Below are 13191 nucleotides of genomic sequence, written 5' to 3'. Positions count from 1 at the left end.
TCAGATTGGGACTGGGTCTTGAGACTGTTTTCAAAGTGCGAAATGAAAATTTCCTAAATTTCAAAGTTAGAATATACCCAGATGTCACCAGACAGACCCAGAAGAGGAGGCAACAGTTCTTATTGTTGAGACCCAGAGTTCTGCAGTTGGGGGCATCCTTTACCCTCAAGTTCCCTTGTAAATGTATCATTAAATATAAAGGGCCAGATTTTAAAACATGTTCGCGGGTGTAGATTTGTTCATGCAACCCAGCGCGAACAAATCTACGCCCGATTTTATAACATGCGCGCGCAGCCGCGCGCATGTTATAAAATCCAGGGTTGGCGTGCGCAAGGGGATGCATGATTGTGCAACTTGTGTGCGCCAAACCGAGCAGCCTTACTCCGTTCCCTCCACTCCCCGCACCTTCCCCTCCCTTTCCCTATCTAACCTGCCCCCCCAGCCCGAACTAAACCCTCCCCCTGATCCATCTGAAGAAAATAGGATAAAACATAAGCATTGTCAGGTTAAGTGTAAAACATTGATAAGACAGGCGAAGAGAGAATTTGAATTGAAGTTGGCCATAGAGGCAAAAACTCATAATAAAAATACTTTTTAAAATATATCCGAAGCAAGAAACCTGTGAGGGAGTCTGTTGGACCATTAGATGACAAATGGTTAAAGGGGTTCTTAGGGAAGATAAGGCCATTGCAGGAATTCTTTGCTTCTGTGTTTACTAATGAGGATGTTGGGGAGATACCAGTTCCGGAGATGGTTTTCAGGGGTGATGAGTCAGATGAACTGAATGAAATCACTGTGAACCTGGAAGATGTAGTAGGCCAGATTGACAAACTAAAGAGTAGCAAATCACCTGGACCGGATGGTATGCATCCTAGGTACCCTAGGAATGCATCCTAGGTACCTAAGGAACTCAAAAATGAAATTTCTGATTTTTAGTTAAAATTTGTAATCTATCATTAAAATCATCCATTGTACCTGAAGACTGGAGGGTGGCCAATGTAACCCCAATATTTAAAAAAGTCTCCAGGGGCGATCCAGATAACTATAGACCAGTGAGCCTGACTTTGGTGCCGGGAAAAATAGTGGAAACTATTCTCAAGATCAAAATCATAGAGCATATAGAAAGACATGGTTTAATGGAACACAGTCAACATGGATTTACCCAAGGGAAGTCTTGCCTAACAAATCTGCTTCATTTTTTTGAAGGGGTTAATAAACATGTAGATAAAGGTGAACCGGTAGATGTAGTATATTTGGATTTTCAGAAGGCATTTGACAAAGTCCCTCATGAGAGGCTTCGAAGAAAACTAAAAAGTCATGGGATAGGAGGTGATGTCTTTTCGTGGATTACTGGTTAAAAGACAGGAAACAGAGAGTAGGATTAAATGGTCAATTTTCTCAGTGGAAAAGGGTAAACAGTGGAGTGCCTCAGGGATGTGTATTTGGACCGGTGCTTTTCAATATATATATAAATAATCTGGAAAGATATACGATGAGTGAGGTTATCAAATTTGCAGATGATACAAAATTATTCAGAGTAGTTAAATCACAAGCGGATTGTGATACATTACAGGAGGACCTTGTAAGACTGGAAGATTGGGCATCCAAATGGCAGATTAAATTTAATGTGGACAAGTGCAAGGTGTTGCATATAGGGAAAAATAACCCTTGCTGTAGTTACACGATGTTAGGTTCCATATTAGGAGCTACCACCCAGGAAAAAGATCTAGGCATCATAATGGATAATACTTTAAAATCGTCAGCTCAGTGTGCTGCAGCAGTCAAAAAAGCAAACAGAATGTTAGGAATTATTAGGAAGGGAATGGTTAATAAAACGGAAAATGTCATAATGCCTCTATATTGCTCCATGGTGAGACCGCACCTGGAATACTGTGTACAATTCTGGTCGCTGCATCTCAAAAAAGATATAGTTGCGATGGAGAAGGTACAGAGAAGGGCAACCAAAATGATAAAGGGGATGGAACAGCTCCCCTATGAGGAAAGGCTGAAGAGGTTAGAGCTGTTCAGCTTGGAGAAGAGACGACTGAGGGGGGATATGATAGAGGTCTTTAAGATCATGAGAGGTCTTGAACAAGTAGATGTGAATTGGTTATTTACACTTTCGAATAATAGAAGGACTAGGGGCATTCCATGAAGTTAGCAAGTAGCACATTTAAGACTAATCGGATAAAATTCTTTTTCACTCAACACACAATAAAGCTCTGGAATTTGTTGCCAGAGGATGTGGTTAGTGCAATTAGTGTAGCTGGGTTCAAAAAAGGTTTGGATAAGTTCTTGGAGGGGAAGTCCATTAACGGCTATTAATCAAGTTTACTTAGGGAATAGCCACTGCTATTAATTGCATCAGTGGCATGGGATCTTCTTAGTGTTTGGGTATTTGCCAGGTTCTTGTGGCCTGGTTTGGCCTCTGTTGGAAACAGGATGCTGGGTTTGATGGACCCTTGGTCTGACCAAGCATGGCAATTTCTTATGTTCTTTATCGAAGAAGTTTAACTTGCGCGCACCTGCCCTCCATACCCCGGCCCAGTGGCTGTTCTGGAGGCCTCAGTCCCGCCCCCAGAACACCCCCCCGGGCTGGCGCCCCACCCATGGCCCTGCCCCGGAACGCCCATTTTTTCAAGCCCCGGGACTTATGCGCATCCCGGGGCTTGCGCGCGCCGCCGAGCCTATGCGCGCAAGGGGAGGTTTTCGGGGGTTACATGCGTATCTTACACACGTAACCCTTTGAAAATCTACCCGAGAGGACATAAATATGTTTTTCAGCTCCCTCCACAACTGACGTTCTTTCTGTGTGATAAAGGAACTGAGTTAACATAATTGGAGCTTGGAATCATAGTCTTTGCTACCCTCTAGGGCGGTGAGTGCCCTTAAAGGAAAATATCCCCATTTGTTAGTTACTTTTCCTTAAAAAAAATTTTGTAAAGTTTTGTAAAGATTTTCTTTAGTAACGGCCTTTCTATTGGATCATTAGTATTGTGGACTAGGGAGACGAAGATTTAATGTGAATTTAAATGTTGTTATTTCCTGTTTTTCTTATTATCTTCTATTCTTTTGCTGTTCAAGAAGGTTTTTTTCTTAGTAATTTGTACTGAAAAATGCATAAATAAAAAAAAAAAGAAAAAGGAAAAGGGATCATCAAGCAATGAGCGTCCATTTTCCTAATCTCTCCTGGGTGTCTGCTTCCGAGGAGGCGCACAATTTCCCCTAGCACATCCTTTTTACTGCAGCAGCCCATTTAAATATTACATAGGGTGCCCTGGAGAGGTGCATTGGCATGTGTTAGGAGAGTGGGCGCTCAATCTTGAGCGCCTGTTTTCCACGTGCCGATATTGCATCAGCCCGTGAGGATTCCTAGTGATGGAAATGAAGAAAGGAGTAACCTTGGCATCAAAATGGCAGATGAAATTTAACGTGGACAAGTGCAAGGTGATGCATATAAGAAAAAATAACCCATGCTATAGTTACACAATGTTAGGTTCCATATTAGGTGCTACCACCCAAGAAAGAGATCTAAGTGTCATAGTGGATAACACATTGAAATCGTCGGTTCAGTGTGCTGCGGCAGTCAAAAAAGCAAACAGAATGTTGGGAATTATTAGAAAGGGAATGGTGAATAAAACGGAAAATGTCATAATGCCTCTGTATCGCTCCATGGTGAGACCGCACCTTGAATACTGTGTACAATTCTGGTCGCCGCATCTCAAAAAAGATATAGTTGCGATGGAGATGGTACAGAGAAGGGCGACCAAAATGATAAAGGGAATGGAACAGCTCCCCTATGAGGAAAGACTAAAGAGGTTAGGACTTTTCAGCTTGGAGAAGAGACGGCTGAGGGGGGATATGATAGAGATGTTTAAAATCATGAGAGGTCTAGAACAGGTAGATGTGAATCAGTTATTTACTCTTTCGGATAATAGAAAGACTGGGGGGCACTCCATGAAGTTAGCATGTGGCACATTTAAAACTAATCGGAGAAAGTTCTTTTTCACTCAACGCACAATTAAACTCTGGAATTTGTTGCCAGAGGATGTGGTTAGTGCAGTTAGTATAGCTGTGTTTAAAAAAGGATTGGGTAAGTTCTTGGAGGAGAAGTCCATTACCTGCTATTAATTAAGTTGACTTAGATAATAACCACCGCTATTACTAGCAACGGTAACATGGAATAGACTTAGTTTTTGGGTACTTGCCAGGTTCTTATGGCCTGGATTGTTCACTGTTGGAAACAGGATGCTGGGCTTGATGGACCCTTGGTCTGACCCAGTATGGCATGTTATGTGTTAACTGTGGTAACTTGCATATAGTGGCAGTTACTACCCTTAACAAAATGCATGGGGGTAACCTGCACAGACTGGCAGTTACATCCTTAATTTTTTTTTTTTTTTAACTGGATGAACCACTTGGATCTTTTTCTGCCAATATTTATTATTACCATGTTATTAATCCAACCCCTTCTCTCCTGACATGCAGGGACAGAAAGGGAGGGGGTGATCAGTGAGACTGTAAAACAAACACAAAAAGAGGCTGAATTAGCACACCTTTCAAACTTTGCAAAGAGCTCATCTCCCTAATCCAGCCCCTCCCCTTCATAGTTTCTCTTTAAAATGCACCAGCACCCTCGCCATGGGTATAAAAGTACCTGCAGGCTTTACACTTGCTTTAAAGCATACATGGCCTGACCTCTCTCTCTTTTCACCCTGCAGGTGAAATGTACATGCACTATAAGACAGCGTATGTCCACACTATGGGGAGGGGGACCATTTTCAAAAGGCCATTTTACCTGTGTAAAAAAAATGGAAAATTCTTTCCCAAGACTTCTCTATAGTATTTTTAAACAATGTTCCCTAGGGTATTTAAACAATCAGACTGATTCTATAGAAATAAATTTGGAATCTATGCACCAAGATATACTGCCAGCATATCTCTCCCACACAAAAGTAAATATTACAATGGAAGACCTATTGAACAGTAGTATCCTTTTTCCCATAACATAAATCCTGCATACAGGAGATGAGTGCTAGCTAAAAAGGAATTGGTCTGTTCTTTCTTAAAAGCTTAAATTAATTTTAAGCTAGAGTTTTTTCTGGGGAAAAAAGTTACCTTTATACTCAGGAGACCAAGAAAAATCTTCATTACACTTCAGAAAAAAATGGCAGAGAACAGGAAAATTGATATAGGAAGCTGAAGTGGGATCATTGTGAGAAGAATCCATAACTGCTTTTCTCTAATAAAGAGTGCTTCATCCTGTCCAATAGCTGGTTCTCAGGTACCTCATATGTTTTTCAGGAAGGTTTCTCTAGTAGATTTGATGTCATATCTGGTGAATGACTTTTCCTACTCAACTGAAGTGACATCACAATTATGGAAAATGACTATTTTTCAAGCTGATTTCAAGCAGTTAAATATAAGGCATACAATTTACAAGAAACATCAAACCCATGTTTTTTTCAGCTTTGTGGTGGCCCAACTATTTAGTTTTCAAACATCCAATGGAATGTGTATAATTAGCGGCCTCTACCATGGATCTGCAACCTTTAGCTCTTTGAGGACTTGAATGAAGCTCCATAATGGGGGTGCTGGTGCATAATGGAATGAATCAAAGAGAAATAAAAGTTGTGGATGGGGTGATTGAGAAAGAAAGTGACAACTGGAAATGATTGGGGAGACTTGGGTGACTGCTGAGGATGAGGGGAATAAGAGGAAGAGAGGCTGCTGATGGGGCAGAGAGAGAGAGTAACTGCTAAGATGAGTGGGAATTGTGAGAGAGACTGCTGGGAATGAGAGAGGATAGAGAGAGACTATGGAGGATGAGGAGGGAGTGAAATCAAGAATGACAGCTGGGGATCGTGGGAGTGAGAGACAGGACTGGTTGTAAGCTAACTGGCATAGTGTGAAAACTGAAATTTTATTTTTTTACTTTAAGACACTTATATGCCACTCTATCCTATGTGGCTCACAAAATAAAATCATAAAATTAACAAATATTAGAACCTCTTACATCCAGACAAAACAGATCAAAGCTTTAAGATTTACCATAAAAGAGATGGTGCTCCCCTCCCCTTGGCAGCAGCTCTAGCACAGCACTCTCTTCTTCAGCAGTGGCTCTAGCATAGTATATCCATCTCTATGCCTCAGCACTCACACTTCTGCCCTTCCTGCCCAGTGAAACATGCTGCTAACCACAGGCCACTGCTCATTGGTGTCTTGTACCTCTCAATCCTAGATTTGGTGCGGTGTCCTATGATCTGCCGGGGTCGACTACTTCCACTGTATTTGGCTGCTCTGAGTAGGATCTGCACTAACTCACAAGTTATAGACCAAGTATTCCTGGCTCCCAGTGGTGCAGGCTGATGTCACCACTGCTGTAACATAAAGAGAAGCTTAGCCCAGTCCTCTGGGCCGGCACCTGAGAAACAAGTTCTCTTCCCTTGTTCCTAAGCTAGTAGTTGTTCCAGTTTCCTGGTTTTAACCCTGCCTATGACTCTGCTTCTGCTTTCCACCTACCCTCAACTCATACTCCTGTTTGCCACATGCTCTGACTCTTGCCTGACTTCTGCCTCTGCATGAGTGCCACCTACCTTGACTTTGCCTGCCTGACCACATCTTTGCTCTACACTTATGTTCTTATGGTTCCTTGGCCTGTCAGTCAGCATCCTCAGGGACCACACCTAAGCTCATGATAGTTAGCATCCTCTCTCTTATTGCCAAGCAGCACTACCCTTCCTTTCTTTCCTTCCCCATCCCTGTAGGTAACTACCACTATAGACAAAAGCTTTCCTCTTACACAGAATTTCTGAGTACCTTGCTTGCAGACATCATATGGAATGATGCGGTAGGGAGGAGCAGTAGTCCTCCTTATGTATGGTGCCCTGTGCAGCCACACATCCCAAAAGCTAGGCCTGGTGGGGATTGTGATGAGGGCCAGCAGATAACCCCAAACCCAACTCAAGTCACAAACAGTACCTACAGTACCTGAATGTAATCTGCTTTGAAGTGCTGAATAAAGTGTGAAAAGCGGAATATAAAAATCTAAATAAAAAACAAAAGTTGGGGAGATCATGTGATGTGGTGAGCAGTGAGGACGCATATTCCTCGCGCTCCAGGTGCCTCTCCCCTGTAAATCCCCCCATTGTGGCTACTTTTGCAGAAAATAACTCGAAGCAATTTGAAACACTCTCACCAAAATCGCCATGTAAATTTACAAACGAAATCTCCAGAGGGGATGGCATGTCCAGTCTCCCGCCGCAAAAAGACAAAGATAGAATGAGCAGACCCAAGGCTGGCAATGCTTGCCAGCCCAGATGCTGGGAAATATGAAGCAGAGACGGCATCTATCATGGCGGCGGTAGTTGCGGCTTTGAATCTGAGATTCAATGAACTCTCTTCCCAGCTTACTGAGGTCCGTAATTCGCTAAATGATTACAATGCGCAAATGGAAGTGCTGGAGGGACACATACACGTGGTAGAAGACGACAATATCGACCTCCAGTAGAAGATGGTAAAATTAGAGAAAACAGTAGCAGCACAAGAATCCAAAATAGAGGACCTGGAAAATTGGTCGCATTGGGCGAATTTACGATTTGTGGGACTGGCTGAAAATATACCAGACATTAGCCTAATGAACCTCCTTGAAACATGGCTTCCCACTGAATTAAGTCTCTCTGATCTGGTAGGGCAGCTGAAAGTGGAGAGAGCACATAGAATTGGGACCAAACAAGTGGAATGGAGATCTCCACGAGTTGTAGTGGCCAAAATTTTGAACTATGTGCATAAGGCACAGCTCCTGCAAGCTTACCACAAAAAGAGAGAGCTATTTCATGAAGGAAAAAAACTTAATTTTTCAAGATTTCTCAACCAATGTTGCTCAACTTCGGTGGGCGTTCGCACCAGTCTGTACTCACTTGGTTAATCGGAAAATAAGATTCACCATCAGTTACCCGGCAAAACTGAAAATTTGGTCCCACTCTAGGAACAAATTCTTTGACACTCCCAAAGAGGCGGAAAAATTTGTACAGGCCATCCCGCTAGAACCCATATGAATACAACACACCCTGGAAGATGACAGCATTTCCCGAGATTGTGCTAGTTATGAGCTAGGGAAGAAGACCGACACAATGGCCAAGGGCTCACATATTATGAGCATTTGGGAAGCTTCAGTACACTGGATGAGAACAGTAACTGATATGCATTAATGTTCAGATTCCAGTTCAGTTTGTAAGCTATCATGAGAAGTACAGTATTCTATTGCTATGTTTAAGATAAGATGCATTGCTATTGTTTTTACTCTGTTATGAAAATTGTTTCATTCTGGGAAGTTTCGCGCGGCAAGCAAGCCCTGCAGTTAAAGGGGAAGGGGCACCCAAGCGCTCACAGAATGATCTCTGATAAAGGGTAAAGATCCCTTTGCAAGAAGGATACAAGGGGAGGAGAGGGATGGGAGGGATGGGTCGGACAGAGGAGAGGGGGAGGGGTAAATGGCGCAACGATCAGCAAATCTAACAAGAATATATAAAGCACAAGAACAGGTAACAGTTAGTGGTACAGTACAATACAGGGAGACATTTTGTCAATGATTTCAGAGTAGGAGTAATCATGCTAATACTAGGCGCTATTGTGACCAGTCTTCGACGGTTTCGCCCTGCCTACATCTCACTACTTGCTGCTCCTCCCACTCACCTTGGACTACTGGCTGCTTCGGCGTCTGTTTGCCATCCTCTCCGGCGTCCCTGGACCAGCTTTGGTGCTACCTCCCACCACGCTCCTCCAAGCTAACTTAGGGCACGCACGCACACACCGCCCTCATCTTTATTTCCACATTGGCGTGAACTTCAGGGGCCCCCCCAAAACCTTTTACATGTACCTGGTGGTCTAGCGGGGGGTCCGGGAGCCATCCCTTTGTCACAGGGAGCGACGGTCGCTCCCTGTGACATAGTGAGGGCAAAGGCGATCGGCGCCATTTTGAAACCTCCAGCACTGGCACCGGCACCGAGGGTATGATTGAAGGGATGGCTCCCGGACCCCCCCACTAGACCACCAGGTACATGTAAAAGGATTTTTTTTTGGGGGGGGGAGGGGTCGGGAGGGTGGGAGAAGCAAAGGGGTAATTTGTAAAGGGTCGGGGTGGTTTTTTTTTTTATTGGGCCATCGGCGCCATTTTTATCAGTGGTAGCCAAAATGGCGTTGATGGCCCGAGAGCAGGAGATCATGCCAGGACCCCCCCCCCCCCCACTGGACCACCAGGCAACTTAACATTTTGGGGGGTTCGGGAGGGTGGGGGAGGGTAAGGAATTGGTTTTAAAGGGTCGGGGTGGGTTTAGGGGTTGTTTTGGTGTGCCGGTTTTCTCGCCCTCCCCCAAATAATTCCCGTGCCCTATTTAACGATACAATACAAATGCCCCTGATGATAAATCGGGGGCATTTGTATTGTATCGTGCACTCTAACGATTTAGAACGATTTTAAAATTATCTGACGATAATTTTAATCGTTCAAAAACGATTCACATCCCTAGTAGAGAGAGATTTCCATTCTCTAGTGAAGCAGATCAGTCACATGGCGACAACCACTGCCTTTTCAGAAGTGTTACCTGTTCATGGAAAGGGGAAGGAGAGGCTAAGCCATTATGATAACTTCAATGTATGGCTCAAATCCTGGTGAAAGGAACAAAGTTTTGGATATACTGGGGGCTGGGGCCGTGTATGGAACAGTAAAAAGCTCTTTGTCAAAGATGGCTTACATCTGTCTGAGGCAGGAAAAAGGATCCTAAGTGATAAATTCAAATCCTATGTCATAAGGCATTTAAACTAGATGCCATGGGTGGCAAAAGGAAATTAGAATGTCACCCCCCAAATACAAATGCAATGGAAAAGGGTGAAGTGGATAACAAAAGTCAGCTAAATAAGTCACAAAAGGAGTCCAAGAAAAGCAGTAACCTGAACGAGAAAAGCTGGAAAGCTATGAACACAAATACTCGTAGATTGGGCAATAAAATCCCAGATCTGCAAGCCCTAATTGTGGAGGCGGACTTGGACATTGTTGCTGTCACGGAGTTGTGGTTCATGGAATCTCATGATTGGGATACGGCCATACTAGGCTATAATTTGTTAAGGAAGGACAGAGAGGACAGAAAAGGAGGAGGAGTGGCTCTTTATGTCAAAAACAATATCCAAGCATCTGAGCTGCAAGGAAGATGGGGCAAAGAAGCAGCATTATGGGTCATCCTAAAAAAAGATGATGGGGCATCTATTTTTATTGGAGTGGTTTACAGGCCTCCAAATCAAATGGAAGAACTTGACAGAGATCTGGTTGAAGACATCCAAAAAATGGGAAAGAAGGGAGAAGTGGTGATTGTTGGAGATTTCAATCTGCCGGATATAGACTGGAGAATCCCTTCTGCAGAATCTAACAGTAGTAGAAAGATAGTGGATGCCCTGCAAGGGGCTCTGTTCAAACAAATGGTAATGGAACCCATGAGGGAGGGAGCTAGTGCTCACTAACAGAAATAATGTGTTTAATGTCTGCGTGGGAGCCCACCTCAGCACCAGTGAGCATCAAATGGTATGGTTTCATATCTCAAATAGGATATGGAGAAGTCGCACTATGACCCGAGTTTTGCAGTTCAAAAACATGGACTTTGTTGAAATGGGGAAGTATCTGGAGGAAGAACTAGAAAGCTAGGCTGGGAGAAAATGAGAGATGTGGAATAACAGTGGGCCAAACTAAAAGGAGTAATAACCAAGGCAACTAATCTATATGTTAGAAAAGTAAAGAATAGCAAGAGAAAAATGAAACCTATCTGGTTCTCAAAGGAGGTAGCTGATAAAATAAAAGCTAAAAGAACAGCATTTAAGAAATATAAAGGATCCCAAAGGGAGGATCACAAGGAAGAATATCTGGTGGAACTGAGGGAGATGAAGAAAGTAATCAAGAAAGCAAAAAGTAAAGCGGAAGAAAGGATTACCAAAGAGGTAAAGTGAGGTGACAAAACATTTTTCAGATACATCAGAGAAAGGAGAAAAGGCCAAAGTGGTATAGTGAAATTGAAAGGTGAAAAGGATCAATGTGTGGAGAGAGACGAACAAATGGCAGAAATATTAAAATAAATACTTCAGTTCAGTGTTCACTAAAGAGGACCCTGGAGAAGGACTGTCGCTAGTTAACAAGAAACTGGAGGGGAGTGGAGTAGATGAAACTCCGTTTTACAGAAAAGAATGTATGGGAAGAGCTAGGAAAACTGAAAGTGGACATAGTCATGGGGCCTGATGAGGATCATTGCAGGATACCGAGGGAGCTTAGATGTGCTGGCAGGTCTGCTGCGTGACCTGTTCAATAGCTCCCTAGAAACGGGAGTGGTACCGAGTGATTGGAGAAGAGCGCTGGAGGTCCTGCTTCACAAGAGTGGGAGCAGAGAGGAGGCTGGAAACTACAGGCCGGTTAGTCTCACCTCGGTGGTGGGAAAAGTAATGGAGTCGTTGCTGAAAGAAAGAATAGTGAACTATCTACAGTCAGAAGAATTGCTGGAACAGAGGCAGCATGGATTCACCAGGGGAAGGTCCTATCAGACAAATCTGATTGACTTTTTTGATTGGGTGACTAGGGAATTGGATCAGGGAAGAGCACTCGATGTCATCTACTTGGATTTCAGCAAAGCTTTTGATATGGTCCTGCACAGGAAGCTTGTGAATAAAATGAGAAGCTTAGGAGTGAGTGCCAAGGTGCTGGCCTGGATTGCAAACTGGATGATGGATAGAAGACAATGTGTGATGGTAAATGGAACTTATTCTGAAGAGACAGCAGTGTTAAGCAGAGTGCCGCAAGGATCAGTGTTGGGACCGGTCCTGTTTAATAATTTTGTGAGTGACATTGCAGACGGGATAGAAGGTAAGGTTTGTATTTTTGCGGATGATACTAAGATCTGCAACAGAGTAGCCATGCCAGAAGGAGTGGAGAGAATGGGACGGGATTTAAGGAAGCTGGAAGAGTGGTCAAAGATATGGCAGCTGAGATTCAATGCCAAGAAGTGCAGAGTCATGCATATGGGGTGTGGAAATCCAAAAAAACTATATTTGATGAGGTGTGAAGGGCTGATGGGCATGAAGCAGAAGAGAGACCTTGGGGTGATAGTGTCTAACGATCTGAAGTCGGCAAAACAATGTGACAAGGAGATAGCTAAAGCCAGAAGATTGCTGGGATGCATAGTGAAAGGAATATCTAGTAAGAGAAGGGAAGCGATGATCCCCTTATACAGGGCCTTGGTGAGGCCTCACCTGGAGTACTGTGTTCAATTCTGGAGACCAGATCTCCAAAGGGACGGAGACAGGATGGAGGCAGTCCAGAGAAAGGTGACCAGAAGGGTGGAGGGTCTACATAAAATGACTTATGAGGAGTGATTGAAGAACCTAAATATGTATACCCTGGAGGAAAGGAGGAGCAGGGGTGATATGATACAGACTTTCATATACTTGAAAGGTTTTAAAGATCCATGGTCAACAACAAACCTTTTCCATTGGAAAAAAATCAATAGAACTAGGGGTCACGATTTGAAACTCCAGGGAGGAAGAGTTAGAACCAATGTCAGGAAGTATTTCTTCACGGAGAGGGTGGTGGATGCCTGGAATGCCATTTCAGAGGAAGTGGTGAAGACTAAAACTGTGAAGTATTTCAAAAGAGTATGGAATAAACACTGTGGATCCATAAAGGCTAGAGGATGGGAATGAAGGGAAGAGCCATGGGGGTGGCTTGCTGGAATGGTGGCTACTACCTGGTGATTACTACCCTTACTCAATAAGCCTTCACACGGTTAATGCAACTCCAATATTGCTCTCTGCTTCAATGGCAAGGGGAAATGTAGAAAAGAGGATTTGCATTCAGACAACAACCAACAAGGACTGAATTGCACAGTCTGGGTAAACAAATAAGCATGGGAGTAACTTGCTTATTGCGGCGGTTACTATCCTAAACCAATTAAGCCTGATACTTCACTTTGAATGCATATACAGTGTTGCTCTCTGCTTCAACAGCAGGGGGAAAATTGGAAAAGAGGATTTACATTCAGACCACATCCAACAAGGCATTGACCTGTGCAGTCTGGGTAAACAAGCATCGGGGTAACTTGCTTGTTGCGGCGGTTTCTACCCTTAACCATTAAGCCTTATGATTCACCTTTGATGCAATTC

The 13191-nt window shown here is 43.5% G+C and overlaps 1 protein-coding gene across 1 annotated transcript in view; it reads right to left on the bottom strand.

The window, feature by feature from the left end:
* Nucleotides 1-5296, bottom strand: part of CCIN (calicin) — a 96305-nt gene extending 91009 nt beyond the window's left edge. The window contains exon 1 of the mRNA XM_029611888.1: nucleotides 5119-5296. The gene's annotated coding sequence lies outside the window, so the exon portion shown is untranslated. The remainder of the gene's footprint in view (nucleotides 1-5118) is intronic.
* Nucleotides 5297-13191: the final 7895 nt, after the last annotated feature.

The sequence above is a fragment of the Rhinatrema bivittatum genome, chromosome 1, assembly GCF_901001135.1.
Source record: "Rhinatrema bivittatum chromosome 1, aRhiBiv1.1, whole genome shotgun sequence".
Lineage (NCBI taxonomy): Eukaryota > Metazoa > Chordata > Amphibia > Gymnophiona > Rhinatrematidae > Rhinatrema > Rhinatrema bivittatum.
This window is presented reverse-complemented; position numbering and strand designations above follow the sequence as displayed.